This window comes from Nilaparvata lugens, chromosome 5, assembly GCF_014356525.2.
Source record: "Nilaparvata lugens isolate BPH chromosome 5, ASM1435652v1, whole genome shotgun sequence".
In the NCBI taxonomy this organism is placed as follows: Eukaryota; Metazoa; Arthropoda; class Insecta; order Hemiptera; family Delphacidae; genus Nilaparvata; species Nilaparvata lugens.
In genome coordinates, this window is record NC_052508.1 from 55,039,897 (window position 1) to 55,057,219 (window position 17,323).

Consider the following 17,323-nt stretch of genomic DNA (forward strand, 5'->3'; position numbering starts at 1 on the left):
ATCAGCTGTTATAATCATTGCGTCATACAGTCGTCGGTAGATAGTAGACAAGAGTGTGTGCTGCTCCATAACCGCCCATGTATTTCATTCTAAACGCCCGACTGCAGTGCGGCCTCAGGTAAAAGACTCACATTCTCTAAAGATATTGCCTTGTTTCGAATAATTGTGCTGTCTTCAGTGTTCAGAATTAATTGTTTTTAAGTGAATTATTTATTTTGCAGTTGGAAAATTATCTATGTAAATAAAATGCAGCATCGCGCCTCCTCAGGTGTGCATCTAGCTAAAGTTTGTCATGAGATGCATTAAACTATTTGGCGGTACGAAGTTCGCCGGGCCAGCTAGCTACTAATAAGTTGAGAATGATTGTGTATCAATTAAGCTAAGAAATATTTGAGATAAAAAGCTGATATCTGGTGAACAAATAATGAATTATCGACATCAATTCAACAATGATAATATCATCTATGGTCGTTATAAGACAAATCAGATTTAAGATCAAATAATTCTTCATACAGCAGTGTGAAGGAACTAACAGAACGATCAGTTCGACAAGTATACTTCAGTTTTCTAGCTCTATATCTATGACAATTGTTTGACTCCAAATGTTTTTTTATCATTACATAGCTGTTTAGTTACATCGATATTCATCACCACTTACTCGTTCTGTTCCCACCTCCAGACTTAGGAAAGAGCTTGTAACTAATTTCTACAACAACTCCGGTTCCCAATGATTTCAATTTATTCTAGAAGTATTTATTATTCACGTTCCATTGAAGTTGTATTGTATATCTTTAGAATAATATTCGTTGCAGAAGTTACCAATAGATTTTGGAGAAATTTCGTAATTTTTTCAAGACACTTTAGTACAAGAATGTTTTTTGTCAACGCATATAGCCGTGTCCACACTTAACAAATGTTCGACAAACATGTTCGTTGAAACAGTTTGGGCAAATTTCATTATGTTCGACAAACAATGTTTGCTCGTGGCCAGTGGGGACACGTCACCAAACAAAATATTTGTAAGTGGGAAGAACAGATTTTATGTTTTACAGCTGTCAACACTTAAAATATTTGGTGAATCAGTAATTTTTGTTTGACAAGCAATGATTGTCCATACTTTTAAAAATGTTTGTCCCTGAACTCATCAACAAACATGTTTGCCGAACAAGTATATCGAACATTTGTTCAGTGTGAACATGGCTTATATTACTTCCTTCGGTATTTCTATTGTAATTGTTTAATTTAATAGCAACGCAAATTGGTAATGTATTGTTTGTACATCACATATTAAGCAAGTTTGAATATTAGATGAAAGATGAACCAGTCTAAATTTTGATTTCAATAGGAATCAATCGATAATCCTTGACCGCAGATACACAACACACAGGTTTATCTGCTAAGTGAGAGAACACATATAGAAGCAGATCACGTTCACAAACTTTGGAGAGGAGTGAAGTGCTTTACTTCTGTTCAACTATGATTGGATCCTTCTTCCTCAAGCCTTATCACTAGTGATGCATTTGGCCTTTTCGATCAATTTGGCCTGGAGGATATTGGCATGAATGTTCTCCACGTAGCCTGTCTCTCCATGAGGTTCATTCTATGTACCTTTTACTAAATCTATCTTCTTTTCCCTTCTTATGTGGCTGTAAAATGTGCTTTATTGGGCTCCAGAATATTTGATTATAAGAATTATTGTTGAAAGTAGTAGCCCCATCTTTCATAATTCCTTGACAATAAAGCATTTGATTGGATTTTAGTTAATAATTTATCCATCAGCATTCGAGCAAATGAAATTTCTCATTCATTTCCATCTGAAGAATTTCGTTAGTAGGTGTTTAACCATATTCCAAAAATTGAAGATTTATTCCAATTCATAATTCCATATAATTCCATATAATTCCATATTCCACATATTTTCAAGAGTCAACATTTTTTTTCGGAGAAATCAGATATATAGGAATGAATTTCTACATTTTTTACCCACTTTCTAGCAAATTTCCATGGAGTCGTTCTTATTCCCAATGTTGGAAAACATTGAAAAAATCCAATTTAGAAAACCACTTTTGACAATATTTCAAGCCATGAGGTGAAAACAGTTCATGTATGAGGAGGAAAGGCAAAAGTTCTAGGAAAGAGTTCAAGGAAGCGGGTTCCATTTTTTTCATGGAAAACGCCCATTCATGTGAAAAGCAATACCCTGTCTATGTACAATAGGAATGAGTGGAGCTGTCTGATCTCATATAAATACGAAATGAGCACATTCAATTGAATTTATCGTCTCGAAAAAGCAGAGAGTGCCAATTGATATTGTAGTGGACAATACACCTATTGACAGAGTCACAGCATATAAGTATCTTGGAGCATGGATTACTGAAGTAAACGATCAGACCAGGGAGATCAAAGGACGAGTGGAAATAGCACGACAGGTGTTCATAAAAATGAAAAGATTTCTGTGTAGCCGAGATATCAAACTAGAACTTAGAAAACGCATGCTGCGTTGTTATGTGTTTTCTACATTGCTGTACGGCATGGAAGCATGGACTTAGAAAAAGACAAACCTCAAAAACATCGAGGCATTCGAAATGTGGTGCTAAAGAAGGATGTGGAGAAAACCATGGACAAGAAAAGTGACAAATAGGGATGTAATGTTGATTATGGCAAAGGAATGTGAAGTTGTTGCGACTATAAAAAGAAGAAAATTGCAATATTTGGGCCATGTAATGAGGGGTGAAAAGTATGAGACTTATGAGCTTTTGAGACTTATATTGCAAGGAAGGATCATGGGAAAGTGGAGTGTGGGAAGAAGAAGGATATCCTGGCTGCGTAATTTAAGAGAATGGTATGGCTGCAACTCAAGGCAACTATTCAAGGCTGCAATCAATAAAGTGAAAATTGCCGTGATGATTTCCAACCTCCGATAGGAGAAGGAACCAGAAGAAGAAGAAGAAGAAGAAGAATTGAATTTAATAATTGTTGTTGAAAGTGGTAGCCTCATCTTCCATTATTCCTTGACAATAAAGCATTTGATTGGATTTTAGTTAATAATTATTTATCCATCAGCAATCGAGCTAATGAAATTTCTTATTCATTTCCATCTGAAGAATTTCGTTAGTAGGTGTTTAACCATATTCCAAAAATTGAAGATTTATTCCAATTCATAATTCCATATAATTCCATATAATTCCATATTCCACATATTTTCAAGAGTCAACATTTTTTTTCGGAGAAATCAGATATATAGGAATGAATTTCTACATTTTTTACCCACTTTCTAGCAAATTTCCATGGAGTCGTTCTTATTCCCAATGTTGGAAAACATTGAAAAAATCCAATTTAGAAAACCACTTTTGACAATATTTCAAGCCATGAGGTGAAAACAGTTCATGTATGAGGAGGAAAGGCAAAAGTTCTAGGAAAGAGTTCAAGGAAGCGGGTTCCATTTTTTTCATGGAAAACGCCCATTCATGTGAAAAGCAATACCCTGTCTATGTACAATAGGAATGAGTGGAGCTGTCTGATCTCATATAAATACGAAATGAGCACATTCAATTGAATTTATCGTCTCGAAAAAGCAGAGAGTGCCAATTGATATTGTAGTGGACAATACACCTATTGACAGAGTCACAGCATATAAGTATCTTGGAGCATGGATTACTGAAGTAAACGATCAGACCAGGGAGATCAAAGGACGAGTGGAAATAGCACGACAGGTGTTCATAAAAATGAAAAGATTTCTGTGTAGCCGAGATATCAAACTAGAACTTAGAAAACGCATGCTGCGTTGTTATGTGTTTTCTACATTGCTGTACGGCATGGAAGCATGGACTTAGAAAAAGACAAACCTCAAAAACATCGAGGCATTCGAAATGTGGTGCTAAAGAAGGATGTGGAGAAAACCATGGACAAGAAAAGTGACAAATAGGGATGTAATGTTGATTATGGCAAAGGAATGTGAAGTTGTTGCGACTATAAAAAGAAGAAAATTGCAATATTTGGGCCATGTAATGAGGGGTGAAAAGTATGAGACTTATGAGCTTTTGAGACTTATATTGCAAGGAAGGATCATGGGAAAGTGGAGTGTGGGAAGAAGAAGGATATCCTGGCTGCGTAATTTAAGAGAATGGTATGGCTGCAACTCAAGGCAACTATTCAAGGCTGCAATCAATAAAGTGAAAATTGCCGTGATGATTTCCAACCTCCGATAGGAGAAGGAACCAGAAGAAGAAGAAGAAGAATTGAATTTAATAATTGTTGTTGAAAGTGGTAGCCTCATCTTCCATTATTCCTTGACAATAAAGCATTTGATTGGATTTTAGTTAATAATTATTTATCCATCAGCAATCGAGCTAATGAAATTTCTTATTCATTTCCATCTGTAGAATTTTGTTAGTAGAAGTTTAACCATATTCCAACAATTGAAGATTTATTCCAATTAATTATTAATATAATTCCATATCCCATATATATTTTCAAATCAGATATATAGGATTGAATGTCTACATTCCTCTTTCTAGCGAATTTCATTGAAGTCATTCTTATTCCCAACATTGAAAACATTTTAAAAATTCCAATTTCGAAACCAGTTTTGACAATGAGGTGAAAAACTTTCTTGTATAAGGAGAAAATGCAAAAGTTCTGGGAAAGATTTCAAGAAAGCGGGTTCCATTTTTTCCAACGCCCATTCATTTGAACAAATGGAATTTCTCATTCATTTCCATCTGTACAATTTTGTTAGTAGGAGTTTGACTATATCCCAACAACAAATGAAGATTATTCCAATTATTCATAATTCCATATTCAAGAGCCAACATTATTTTGGAGAAATCAAATAATAATATAGGATTGAGTGTCTAAATATTTTTCACCCCCTCTCTAGGGAATTCTCATAAACTCATTCTTATTCCCAGCATTGGAAAACATTTGAAAAATTCCAATTACGAGACCACTTTTGATAATATGGTGGCATTGGGTGAAAAACGTTCTTGTATAAGGATAAAATGCAAAAGTTCTGGGAAAGAGTTTAAGGAAGTGGGTTCCATTTTTTCCATGGAAAACGCCCATCCATGTGAAAAGCAATATCGTGTCTAATAGGACAATACAAGTGAACTGTATACAATCGTGTACAATAGGAGTGAGTGGAACTGTTTGATGTCATATAAATACGAAATGAGCTCATCAAATTAAACTAATTGAATTGCTAGAGCAATAAACTAATCACAATCATAATATGGATTCTTATAACACCTTTATAAACATTGTTCGAATGATGTAACCAACGGAGCCAATAGAAGTGAACTGTGTTTTTCTTTCCATGATTTTCCAGAATTCATTCAATCAGTGAGAAGTGCATCCGACATCATTTATCACTCCGTTCGAGAAGAACTAATTGGCATCAAGGGAATGAAATGAAATTCGAAGGAAGCAATGAGAGAGAATATTCAATGAAATGAGAGAAATCGTAGGAGGACCAGGGAAGGTCTGACGTCACAGTATTCACGTTGCCATGGAGATCCGGCTCAACGTCCATAAATAGCTCCAGGGGGGCTGTGAACCCCGGTCATTCTGCGCTGCACCACCCCACCTCTCCCCCCTGCCTTGCACCTCATTTATGCCTAATTGATGAATATTCACACACCTCTAGACTCTTCAAGTCTTCATTGCCACCTCATTAAAACGGCTAAGCAGGTGTATCATTCAGGATGATTGCATTATTCAGACTTCTCTATCTGATAAACCGTTTACGATAACCGTAAACGTTAAACGATCTGATACAACCGTAAAAATAGTGATAAAAATACTTTTGAAAAAATCAAAGAGACATCATAAAGCATCAGATAAGATTAGAGTTCTTTATTCATGTGTGTTACAATATAATTATACTGGTTTATGCACTGAACATTAAATCATAGTATTGCTATTCATTTAAAGAATTTTACAAAGTATGAAAACTATTCATCATATATAAGATTGAATGCAATTTGAATAACTATAATTATTATAGTGATATAACTACATAAATCGGCGGTGTTTCAACAAATAGTTTTCAATTCTCCGAAGAGGATATAAATTAATACCCTTCCCATCAACATACGACCGGGACTCAATCAGAGAAATAACTAAATATGAGAATAATACATCAAAGAGAATGATAATGGATGGAGAAACATTAAAGTAGAGGATATGACATAAAGAGTAGAGGAAGGGAAATTTAGAAGAGAATGCAAATGGAAAGGGGAAATTGAAGTTGAACCAGAATAGAATGAACAAGGAAGAGAGGGAGTGTAAGAATAGGAAAGGGATAAAAAGAGGAAGGGAAATTTAGAGGAGAATGCAAATGGAAAGGGGAAATTGAAGTTGAACCAGAATAGAATGAAAAAGGAAGAGAGGGAGTGTAAGAATAGGAAAGGGATAAAAAGAGAAAGGCAAATTTAGAGGAGAATGCAAATGGAAAGGGGAAGTTGAAGTTGAACCAGAATAGAATGAAAAAGGAAGAGAGAGAGTGTAAGGATAGGAAAGGGATAAAAAGAGGAAGGGAAATTTAGAGAAGAATGCAAATGGAAAGGGAAAATTGAAGTTGAACCAGAATAGAATGAACAAGGGAGAGAGGGAGTGTAAGGATAGGAGAGGGATAAAAAGAGGAAGGGAAATTTAGAGGAGAATGCAAATGGAAAGGGGAAATTGAAGTTGAACCAGAATAGAATGAACAAGAAAGAGAGGGAGTGTAAGGATAGGAAAGGGATAAAAAGAAGAACGATAGCAAAGATGAGGTGTAAGAGGGGAGGAGGATGGAAAGTGGCGAAGTAAAAGTGGAAGATAATGAGTTCAAATAGATTGAATGTAACAAGGAGAAAGCAAAGATGAAGGCCGGGAAGTAGAAATGAGATGAAGAGGAGACTTGGAAAGTGAAAGGAAAGAGGAAGATAATATTCGAAAAAGGCGAGTAAGAGAGAGGTTGTAAGGAGAGGGAATGGCGAAGAGGAAGCAGAGGGAAGAAGAGGAAGCAGAGGGAAGAAGAGGAAGAAAAAAAGAAGATTGACAAGTACGCGAAGTAGAGGATGAAGAAGAAGTAAAGGAGAATGAAGGACTGAAAATTACAAGGAAAACGCGAAGATGAAGGACGAGGAGTAGTGAGAAGGCAAAGAAGTGAGATGAAAAAGAAATAAGGATTTCAAGGAGAGGAAATCCAAAACAGAAGGTCAAAAAGAAAGGAAGGCAAGTGTTCCAGTACTCAAAACAGATGATTGAATAGAAAAAATACATGAAGAATGGAGAAGAGGAAAGCGAAAAAGAAGAGGAATTTAAGAAATACATTTTTTACTTTCCTTGCCCTATTACCATAGGTAAGGAAAGTATTGCTTTCCGAAAAAAATAAGGTACCCCAATTTCTAAATTTCTATACGTTTCAAGGTCCCCTGAGTCCGAAAAAGTGGTTTTTGGGTATTTGTCTGTATGTGTGTGTGTGTGTGTGTGTGTGTGTGTGTGTGTGTATGAGTGTATGTGCGTCTGTGTACACGATATCTCATCTCCCAATTAACGGAATGACTTGAAATTTGGAACTTAAGGTCCTTACGATATAAGTAGTATCCGACACGAACAATTTCGATCTGATGCAATTCAAAATGGCGGCTAAAATGGCGAAAATGTTGTCAAGAACAGGGTTTTTTGCAATTTTCTCGAAAACGGCTCCAACGATTTTGATCAAATTCATACCTAAAATAGTCATCGATAAGCTCTATCAACTGCCACAAGTCCCATATCTGTAGAAATTTCAGGAGCTTCGCCCCATCAATGCAAGTAGATTCCCAATTATCAGGCTTCAGATACAATTGAAACGAAAAAAATCAAGTGGAGTAGATTGAGCATGAAAATCTCTACAATAAATGTTCAGTAACATTTTCACCTAAAATTGAATAAGCTTTAAATTCGAGAAAATGTGATTATTCAATTGCAAATGATTGTTGATTCTATTAAATCATTCACTATGAAGAGATAGCAGACCTCATGTGTGTCTCCAGTGTTATTGCCCTGTCACCAGCTGGCTCAAATCTTTGAATACTAGACTTGAGATGCGCGGGAACACTAGCGTCAGGTGATCAATTTTCATAACGGCAAGGAAAGTTGTGTGAGTGCGCCACACCAGATTTTTTCAAACTGACAATAGAAGAAAATACATGTGGAATATATTCCAATCCGGTAGTGGAATTTGAAAAGAAAGATAATGTATTGGACATTATCAAATCAAATCAAGTCTTACTCAATGACATACATTTCTCACATAACAAATAATGTGATTACACAGTATTATCGATTCAATAATTATTTATAGTTGAATAAATTATCGAAAAACCACCCAACGTGATTGTTTTCATCCTTCTTCCACTACAGGTCTCGGGAAGCCACATATCACTAAACTTCCATACCCTCAACGTTGATTTCAGTGTCGCAGAAAGTTGGGAGATTGCCATTTGGCGCAGATGCTCGCATCTTCATTCTCCAAATCAATACAACACTGAGCGTAATTCACAGTTCTTAGTTTGATTCCAAAATTTCTCACCAAGTACCGTATTATAGTGTTGAAATACGAGTAGCTATGTCTAGGAGGATACCCACTAACTACTCCAGAAAACATTCTGCAGTTTTCTCCATTCATATTTCAATCTTGAGTATACTCCTAAACTTAATCAGTCTCAAAAAGTTGTGAGTATATAAAATTCCTGAGTTCTTGAAAATGTATGAATTCAGGGCTACTTTCTTGTATTTATAAAATAGAATTATAGTCTCTCTGGAATTTATAAAATAATAGAATAAGAATACACATTATAGCTACTAGTTTTGGTGATCAGACCATCGTCAGGTTATAAAAATAATTTCAAATGGTTTCGATGGTTTGATCACCAAAACTAGTAGTTATAATGTGTATTCTTATTCAATTTTTCTGAATATTTCAGAGGGTACTATAATTCTACATTATATTTTATTAGTCTGTACTTTATCAAAATTTCTGAGTGTATGTGAAGGTAGTGACTCTCAGCACAGATCAGCCTTGCCATCAGTCACTCCAGTTTCCTGAAGTATTTTCCTTCCTGGTCTTTATGTCTTTGTACATTCAGTATTTCGATTCTCTCATGGTTTAATAATATAATCACACATCATATCCACATGGTCATGATATAATCTGACTTCAATATTTTCTTGAATCTCAAAGAATGGAAATATTGAGGAAAAACTAGAAACTACATTAGTCTAACCATAGTACTTAACTCATTTACTACTAAGATCCTAGCTCATGATGCAACTAGCAACCAATCATAATTGAATTTGTAGCATGAATATATAACCAATTATAATCTAACATTCATATTTTTTGAGTTTCAGAGAATGAAAAAATTGAAGAATACCTAAAAACTCTGTTAGTCTAACCATAGTATTTAACCATAGAGAAACAATGGCGTAAGTAGATATCACATGGTATAGGGAATTTATGTCGCAACTTTTACTGTTATCTCAAGCCGATTACTGTCGATTTTTGTCAATTTTTACTGTTTTGTTGAGGTGAGTGTATGAACAGCACAATTTGAGAGACTACAAGCGTCACACAGCTGCATGGGAAAGAACTACGTGAACTATCGGCTTGGGATAACAGTAAAAGTTTCGACATAAACGTCCTATACCATGGGATATCTTCTTATGCTATCGTTTCTCTATGATTTAACTCTTATACTACTCATTTTTCAGCTCACGATGCAACTAGCGCCTAATTATTACATAGGTTGTGCAATCTGTTATTCAGTTTGAGTTTCTCTCGTACACTTGGAAGGTTAATTGAAACACTTTGACATTTCCTCTGCCGGCCTAACAGGAGGAATTGGATTACATCACAGGTTTATCCCTTCTTGCAGTCGTGAAAGCACTTGGAATAAGAGAGAAAGCTTGGCTCAAGTTGTCAGCAGAAATCAAGGGAGAGTTCAAATAAGGCTACAAGGTCGCTTACATTGAGAATACTATTCGTGACGTGACGTGGGCCCATAGGCGCAATGCACGGATCTTTTCCTTCTGCCATTCATGCTTAAAAGCACCCCCACTCTTCGCTCGCATTAGAATCGATCCAAGAGTGAGAGAGAGGGCCGGGGTTCTCTGTCCTTTGGCCAGAGAAATTCCCCAAGCTTTCCCCAAGACTCGCGTTCCCGTTAAGCTGGCTTATCGAGATCTCACTCCCCCCCCCTGAACCCCCACGACAGCTCTATTTGTTCCAAAATAAAGTGTCACGAGTTGAGAGTTGAGAGATCTGCTGCTCTCTCATTCGAAGTAATTCCACTTGTTCTTAGACTCTTCCTTTTATAATATGATGCTTATTCTTCTCCTTTCTGCTGATGCTTATTCGCTCCCTTGAGAAGTGAGTTCAAATTGGAAAATCTATAGATTTGATGAATTCCTATCTTTTGATGATGTACTTAATATATGAATCAATAAAGAATAAGGGATACAGATACACACAATAGAATGTATTCAAGAAAACTCATTCTGAAAGTACAGTGTTCAATCCAACATTCATTCCAACAGTATGGGATCGAATGATACTTGTATTGTAGGAGATAAATGAAGCGTTTTGATAGATATATTTTCTCTTGGGAAATCAAATAGTGTCTGGGGTAAATAATTGGTTTGTAATATGGGATACTGTGATGTACTTGGGTGGAATAGTAAATGAATTGGAATGAAGGTACTAAAATAACAGTTTGAAGGTAAATTTCACAGCTTGATTCACAATAAGTGTGAAGTGGAAATCCTTCTTGGGAAATCCAATAGTGGTTGGGATGAATAATGAATTGATGATGAACATTTGTTATTTTTTTCACTTTGAAACTTTTTTTTCAGTTATGTGTCTGGTGATTGATTGAATTTATTTGTAGTATTGGGTTTGTTGCAGTTGTGGTAGCTTTTCATTAGTATGTTACTGAGACATTTTAAGTAAAGCTTTTCTTTTTCATATTTATTTAATAGTAAGTTTTGGTTTAATCACGTTATTATTACTTTTATATGATGGTTTAATTATATAATTTGATACTTATGCACTCATCAGCATCATTGATTTGTATCATCACTTGATTTAATTAGTTCAATAGTATAATAGTTCAATTACTTTATTATTATTTTAATATTATAGTTTATTTATATAATTAATTATGCATGAGAATTTTCATGATAATATTATAATTTATAGTATTTTGACATTATTATGATTTGAGTTAAGGAAGCAGTTGTGGGTTTCGACCTGTTGTCTCCAAAGAGATATTGTAAAATAAATAAAAATTGCTTTGTAGCATGTGATAGAGTGATGTACTTGTGGGTGGAATAGTAAATAGATTGGGATGAAGGTACCAAAATGACAGTTTGAAAGTGAATTTGACAGCTTGATTTTCAATGTAAGTGTGAAGTGTAAATACATTTGTCAATCCTTCTAATTATAGAATCGTGTGACCTTTCCCTCTCAGGTCAGGTGTCAGTTCTTCTTGACACACCTGAACAAGTTCAGAGTCTCTGACTTGATTTATAAAGACAGGTTCAGGGTAGGTTGCAATTGGGTTCGACAGCTCAACCTATCTACCTATGCGTGTGTTTGAAAGATTTCTCCTGATAAAAAATGTGAAAATATTCAAATATTCAGAATGTCATGGAATAAGGAAAAACGGTTATAACTTGCGAGAAACCGTCGTTAATCGATGATGCATCACCAGCAGTCATTCTATTCAATATTTATTCCTGTATGAAGTAGATTATTTTTGTGCATTATTGTAGATAGAATTGAAGTCTTTGGTGGGCATTTTTCTACCATCGAGCGGGAAGTAGTATCAACCTTGCTGGCACTCAGCGACTTCTTGTACTCCAAATAGTGGAGTTTGGATTATCTATCAAAATTGGAGAACTTGAGAACGATGTTATCAACTAATTCAGTTGCAGGCGGCGAGCTGAAGTGAAGTGCGTTTGTAGGTGACAATATTATTGTCAATAAATTATGTTTCTTTGGACTATACACTCTCCTGAAACAAAACGGCCCTCACTTTCTGAATACGCCTCATATGTAAACATCAGTATTCAAAACATATGTCATAGGTACTGATATAGATCAACGTCAAATGAGTTATCCTGTATATTATAGTATTATGGCGAATACCTGGTTTCGAAATTCTATCCTCTAACACTTATCAGACTTCAAGATCAACTGTCGAGCTAAGTTTTTGTCAAGTTGCTTTATAACATGAGTGTTGAATGTTGCTTAAAAAAATGTCACACTGACGCAATCATTTACTGAATAGTCCCAGAGATCAATCGATCATGATTGAGCGAAATTTGTTTGCCACAAGTAGGTGAAAAATATTTAGTGGAATAAGTTTCTTATTGGATAAGATCCGTCTCATTTGGAAATTTTAAAAGTATCATTGGAATGTGTATACTATAATATTATCAACAAAAGTTTCTAATTTTAAGAACATTCTCCAAATTTTCTCATGATTTGTCATTTTTTGGACAATTTTCCATGCCTTTCAATAGTTTTCTAATTTTTATTAACTGCTTTCCGAGATGGCATGCTGAATGATACTTCTGTGCGTTTCTAGTAACTTTTTGGTTAATTTGACATTGGAAAATGCTGGGAACGGCTTGAAATAAATTATTCGTCTACTCTGGACGTTCCAGTACTCAATATCATGCGCTTTTCAATCGAATTAAAAAAATATATATTTTTGCCTGATGAATGATTAAAAAAAGCAGGTAATTTAGTATAGAAATAAATTGTCCTACAGGGAACAGAGAAGAGTAGGTTGGGAAGGACAGATGACAGTTTTCATTTTTATGTTCCAGATGAGTAATTGAGAATTGCTCTCTCCGAGTTAAGCCCTTTTATTTCATTTCAATGGAGAGCCGAAATTGGTATTGATCCACTTTTTCTCAACTCAATAATGTATTGTTTCTTGCCAAGAAGAAAATTCGATGAAACATTTCATTGGACCAGTTCATTGCATGCAGCCAGGCATAAGCTCTCCACTATTCTCACAATACTCGGGGATTCGAAGCACGTTCTCATAAGTGCTCTTATAGCACAGACATGGAAAAATAAAAACTACAAAGAAAGTATTATATCCTCTTTGGTACAGTTCAACGCTTCGTTGTTCCTCCATTCGAAATGTTTTGTGTCATTGGATATCGTTTTGGATATTTAATCATGTAGAATTTGTGAAAACCATAGAAATTTGTAACATTATCTGTAGAGTTGTAGATTGTTCACAGATAATAATAGAATCTCTGAGAAAATGTGCTTATTAGCCGTTCTATCAACATTGATGGAGATTCAAAAGCATATTCACTTTATTCAGATCTGCTTGGGAATTCAAAGGATTTCATCACCTCACTATCATTATCAACGAAGAAGTCTTTTCCAGGTGGGAATGTTGTATTTATTTAAATATCGTGGACCGAGCTTCGCTCTGGAGTACAAAAGCATAAGACATTTATTACGAAAGAAGAAATTATAATAATATTCATAGTTCATACATAAATGTTCTATCTAATCACAGTGAATTGAGATTAATACCCGGAGGAATGCAAAAATTTCCCTCATAAAGGCCCGGTTGCACAAAAGCCGGTTAAATTTTAATCCTGATTAACTTTACGTGAACCAAATCAGAGAAGACCATTTCAAAAAGATGGTTCCACTGGACCATCAGAACTAAAAATAACCCGGTTTTTTTGCAACCGGCACTAAGTACCTGATTGAATGATTACAAAAGTTCAACAGCTGAGTCATAATTATTTTGACACAGTCCCACACACATGAACTCGCTTACTCACTTCCATCACCAACAGACGACGAAATGATTATTTTCAGCTGTCTTTCCAAAGATTAATAATAATATTATCCTTCTAATGTCATTCAGCGAGTTTTCCCAGGGAAGAGACCTAGTGCAATCGAATTTTTATATTATAAACCTACTATGTTCTGAATTTCATGAGAATCATTAGAGCCGTTCTCGAGATCCGGTGAAATACAAACATATAAACATCTAAACATATAAATTGATCGTTAAATAGTATAGGAAGGATAATTCTTGAATAATCTGAATGCCAAAGTTTGGAACTATTATGAGGATTTCATCAGCGCATTATCATAGAGAAACAATAGCATAATTAGATATCTCATGGTATAGGGCGTTTATTTCGCAACTTCTACTGTTATCTCAAGCCAATTACTGTTGATTATTGTCGATTTTTACTGTTTTGACCTGGTGAGAGTGTATGAACGGCACAATATGAGAGACTAACAGCGTCATAAAGCTTCACGGGGAAGAACAACGTGGACTATCGGCTTGAGATAACAGTAAAAGTTGCGACATAAACCCCCTATAACATGGGATATCTACTTATGCTATTGTTTCTCTATGGCATTATGCAGCCATCTGTCTTCCATGAGCATTATGACTTCAATAATCTGAACAAAAAAATCATAAGGATTACATTACCCTATAATAATTACTCATCAACCTAAGTGTGGGATTTATAATTATTATTATGAACGTATCCTTATAGACAAAGAATGATCAGTGTCACTCTGTTTTCCACAGATGAATCTCTTTCTATACTCAATTGCCTGTTCTTTTAATCATTCATAATGAGAATAAGAGACAAAGCAAGGCTGCTTGGTCTGACCCCGAATAGCTAGATTCCAACTTCCTGCATCAGCTTTATAATTACCACTCTATGAATCGGAACCCTCACAGAACTCTCCTTCATGTATAATCCATCACAAGAAATAATAGTCTCCTAGGCCGGTAACACACTTCTTCAGTGTTGACAGGTGTGAGTGATCAAATCTATAAGATGATTTTCTTGCTGAGTTGGTTATCATATGAGCCCTTGGCTTGTGCTGAGATAATAAAGCTGATGATGAGAGATAAATGAACCTTCTGTGAATCAACCTAAGATGACTTCTAGCTCATGATTGACTGTTATCGTAGTAGTTTCTGTTATCGTAGACCTTAATCAGACACCCTGCTCACAGAGAAACCACCGAGAGAACGACATTTAATCTTAATTGAAGACAACTTTTAATTTTAATTCTAATCTTGATCTACATCTATCTCAAACTGTACAATTAGAAACGGTTGTACCTGCGTGGATAATCACCCTCAACGTTTGGTGTCGATAATTCTCTTGATGGAACAATATTAATAAGCATTATCTTTCAGAAAATTGATGGTAAAACTTGAATCACTTCATCAAATTGGAAGCGAAAACTTTGTTAATTAGAGTGAACAGTGAAGACTCCAACTACCTAGTATGAAACGTTCACATGAACGGCCTTTTGATCTACGTCATTTGCAAAGAGGAGTCGAACTCCTGGCGCTTCTATTCAAGCGATTACTTTGGCAAGTGTGACGTCACAGTCGCATAACGAGCCTTTTCAGCCGCCCATTGCTTCTCAAAGCGAATATTCCCATTACGATTTCATAGAGCAGTTCAAGCGATGTTATTTATGCCGGAAACTGTTCTTTGTGTGAACCTGACTCACTTCAATAGTTGTGAATTATAATGACGATCAATTTGCAAGATATCAGGGGTTAAATTGTGAAGTCGTGTGCTTCAAAGGTTGTCTTGTTACAGAGAATCGCTTAAGTCACACTGATAGGTCCTCTCCAGAAGGTGATTTAAAGAGTGTTAAAATATTGGTAATTATGGTCTCGATTTTTCATCACTTGTCTTTTTCGTTGAACATCATATATTATAATCAACTATGCCAATAATTATTTACCTTATTTTTCCTCTTCCTATCATTTTTATGATGTACTTGTTGTATGAATCAATAAAGAATCGAAATAAAAATGCTCAATCCATGGAAGTATCCCATTGCATTACTATATTACTTCAATAAGATCAATCCTAGATTCTTCTCCAACCCTACTAGCTCGTCAACCTTTCACCTCTCTTCTTTCTCTACACTCTTTCTCTATCCATTCTTCACATTCTCTCTCTCCATTATCCACATTCTCTTTTTTCATGCTCTACACTCCTCCTCTTGTTAGATCTTTCTTCTCTCTGTTATCACATCTTTCTCCAAACGCCTTGTCATTCGTACTTTCTCTCGTTCAATGTCCATCTTCTCTCTCTCACTCTCTTCGACTTTGAAGTTTCTCGAAGTTAGTAAACTGTTCTCCGAATTCTACTTTTATCCTTCGACTTATCTTTGCTCTTCAACAGTTTGTTGGGAAACGTGCTTCGGAACAACGGGTGCGTCTTGAAGTTTTTTTTCTACTTCGTCATACACCCACTCCTTCAATACTATTCTATTACAACTCCAATACAATTTCTATTCTTTTCATCTCACAGTGTTTTCAAGAGATGGAGGATTTCATACATTTGATACTATTCTATTACAATATTTCAATACAATACAATTTATATTATTTTCTTTTCACAGCACATTACAAAAGATGATAACTGATGATACAATATGACACAAGTTAAATTTTCATGAATCGAATAAATCATTAAAGCGGTTGAAACAACAATCGATGAACGGATACTCTCCTGGTATGGACATCTCCTGAGAATGGATGAAAACAGAAAGCCTCGCCAATACATGGAGGCCAGGGCACAAGGCAGACGCCCGATAGGCACAGATAGGCACAGATAGCAGCAGAAAGAGGCAAGACCGTGAATCAGTTGAGGAGAATGGCTACGGACAGAGAGCAGTGGAGAAGATGGATCCGAGGCGAACACCCAACGCTGTGAAAACGGCACATTGGGATAGATAAAGAAGAAGAAGAAGAATAAGAAGAAGAAGAAAAAGAATAAATCAACCATGATGGATCAATGAGTCATTTTTTTAAATGTTGAACACAAGCATCATCTTTAAATATTGTTCGTTCTTCAGATTGATTACCAAGGATTTTGCAGATTTGAAGCCTAGTTTTAAATAGTCCTGACTCCACTATTTACTGAGCATTATATTCTGGAATGCATGGAAATTCAAACATAATTTGAGCTGTAAAAATATGATTGAATGACTTAATTTTTCCATTGTACTATAGGGAACAATGCAGTTGTAACAATACCTGCATTGTGCGTTGATTTGTTGTAATCAGTGGAGAGCTGATGAAGCTGTCAATTATGGAATCATCAATATCAATCAATTGTTCCTCATTAGCTTGTGGACGTTTCAAAAACATATTTCTATTGTAGCACCATAGATATTTTAGGTATCATACTTGAAGTTCAAATTCACCTTAAATGATCGATATTTGTGAACCTTTTTCCAACATTTTATCTG

The 17,323-nt window shown here is 35.4% G+C and overlaps 1 protein-coding gene across 4 annotated transcripts in view; it reads right to left on the bottom strand.

Moving 5' to 3' along the window:
* Window positions 1-17,323, bottom strand: part of LOC111043422 (synaptotagmin 1) — an 81,026-nt gene that overhangs the window by 50,670 nt on the left and 13,033 nt on the right. The gene's annotated exons all lie outside the window — the stretch shown is intronic.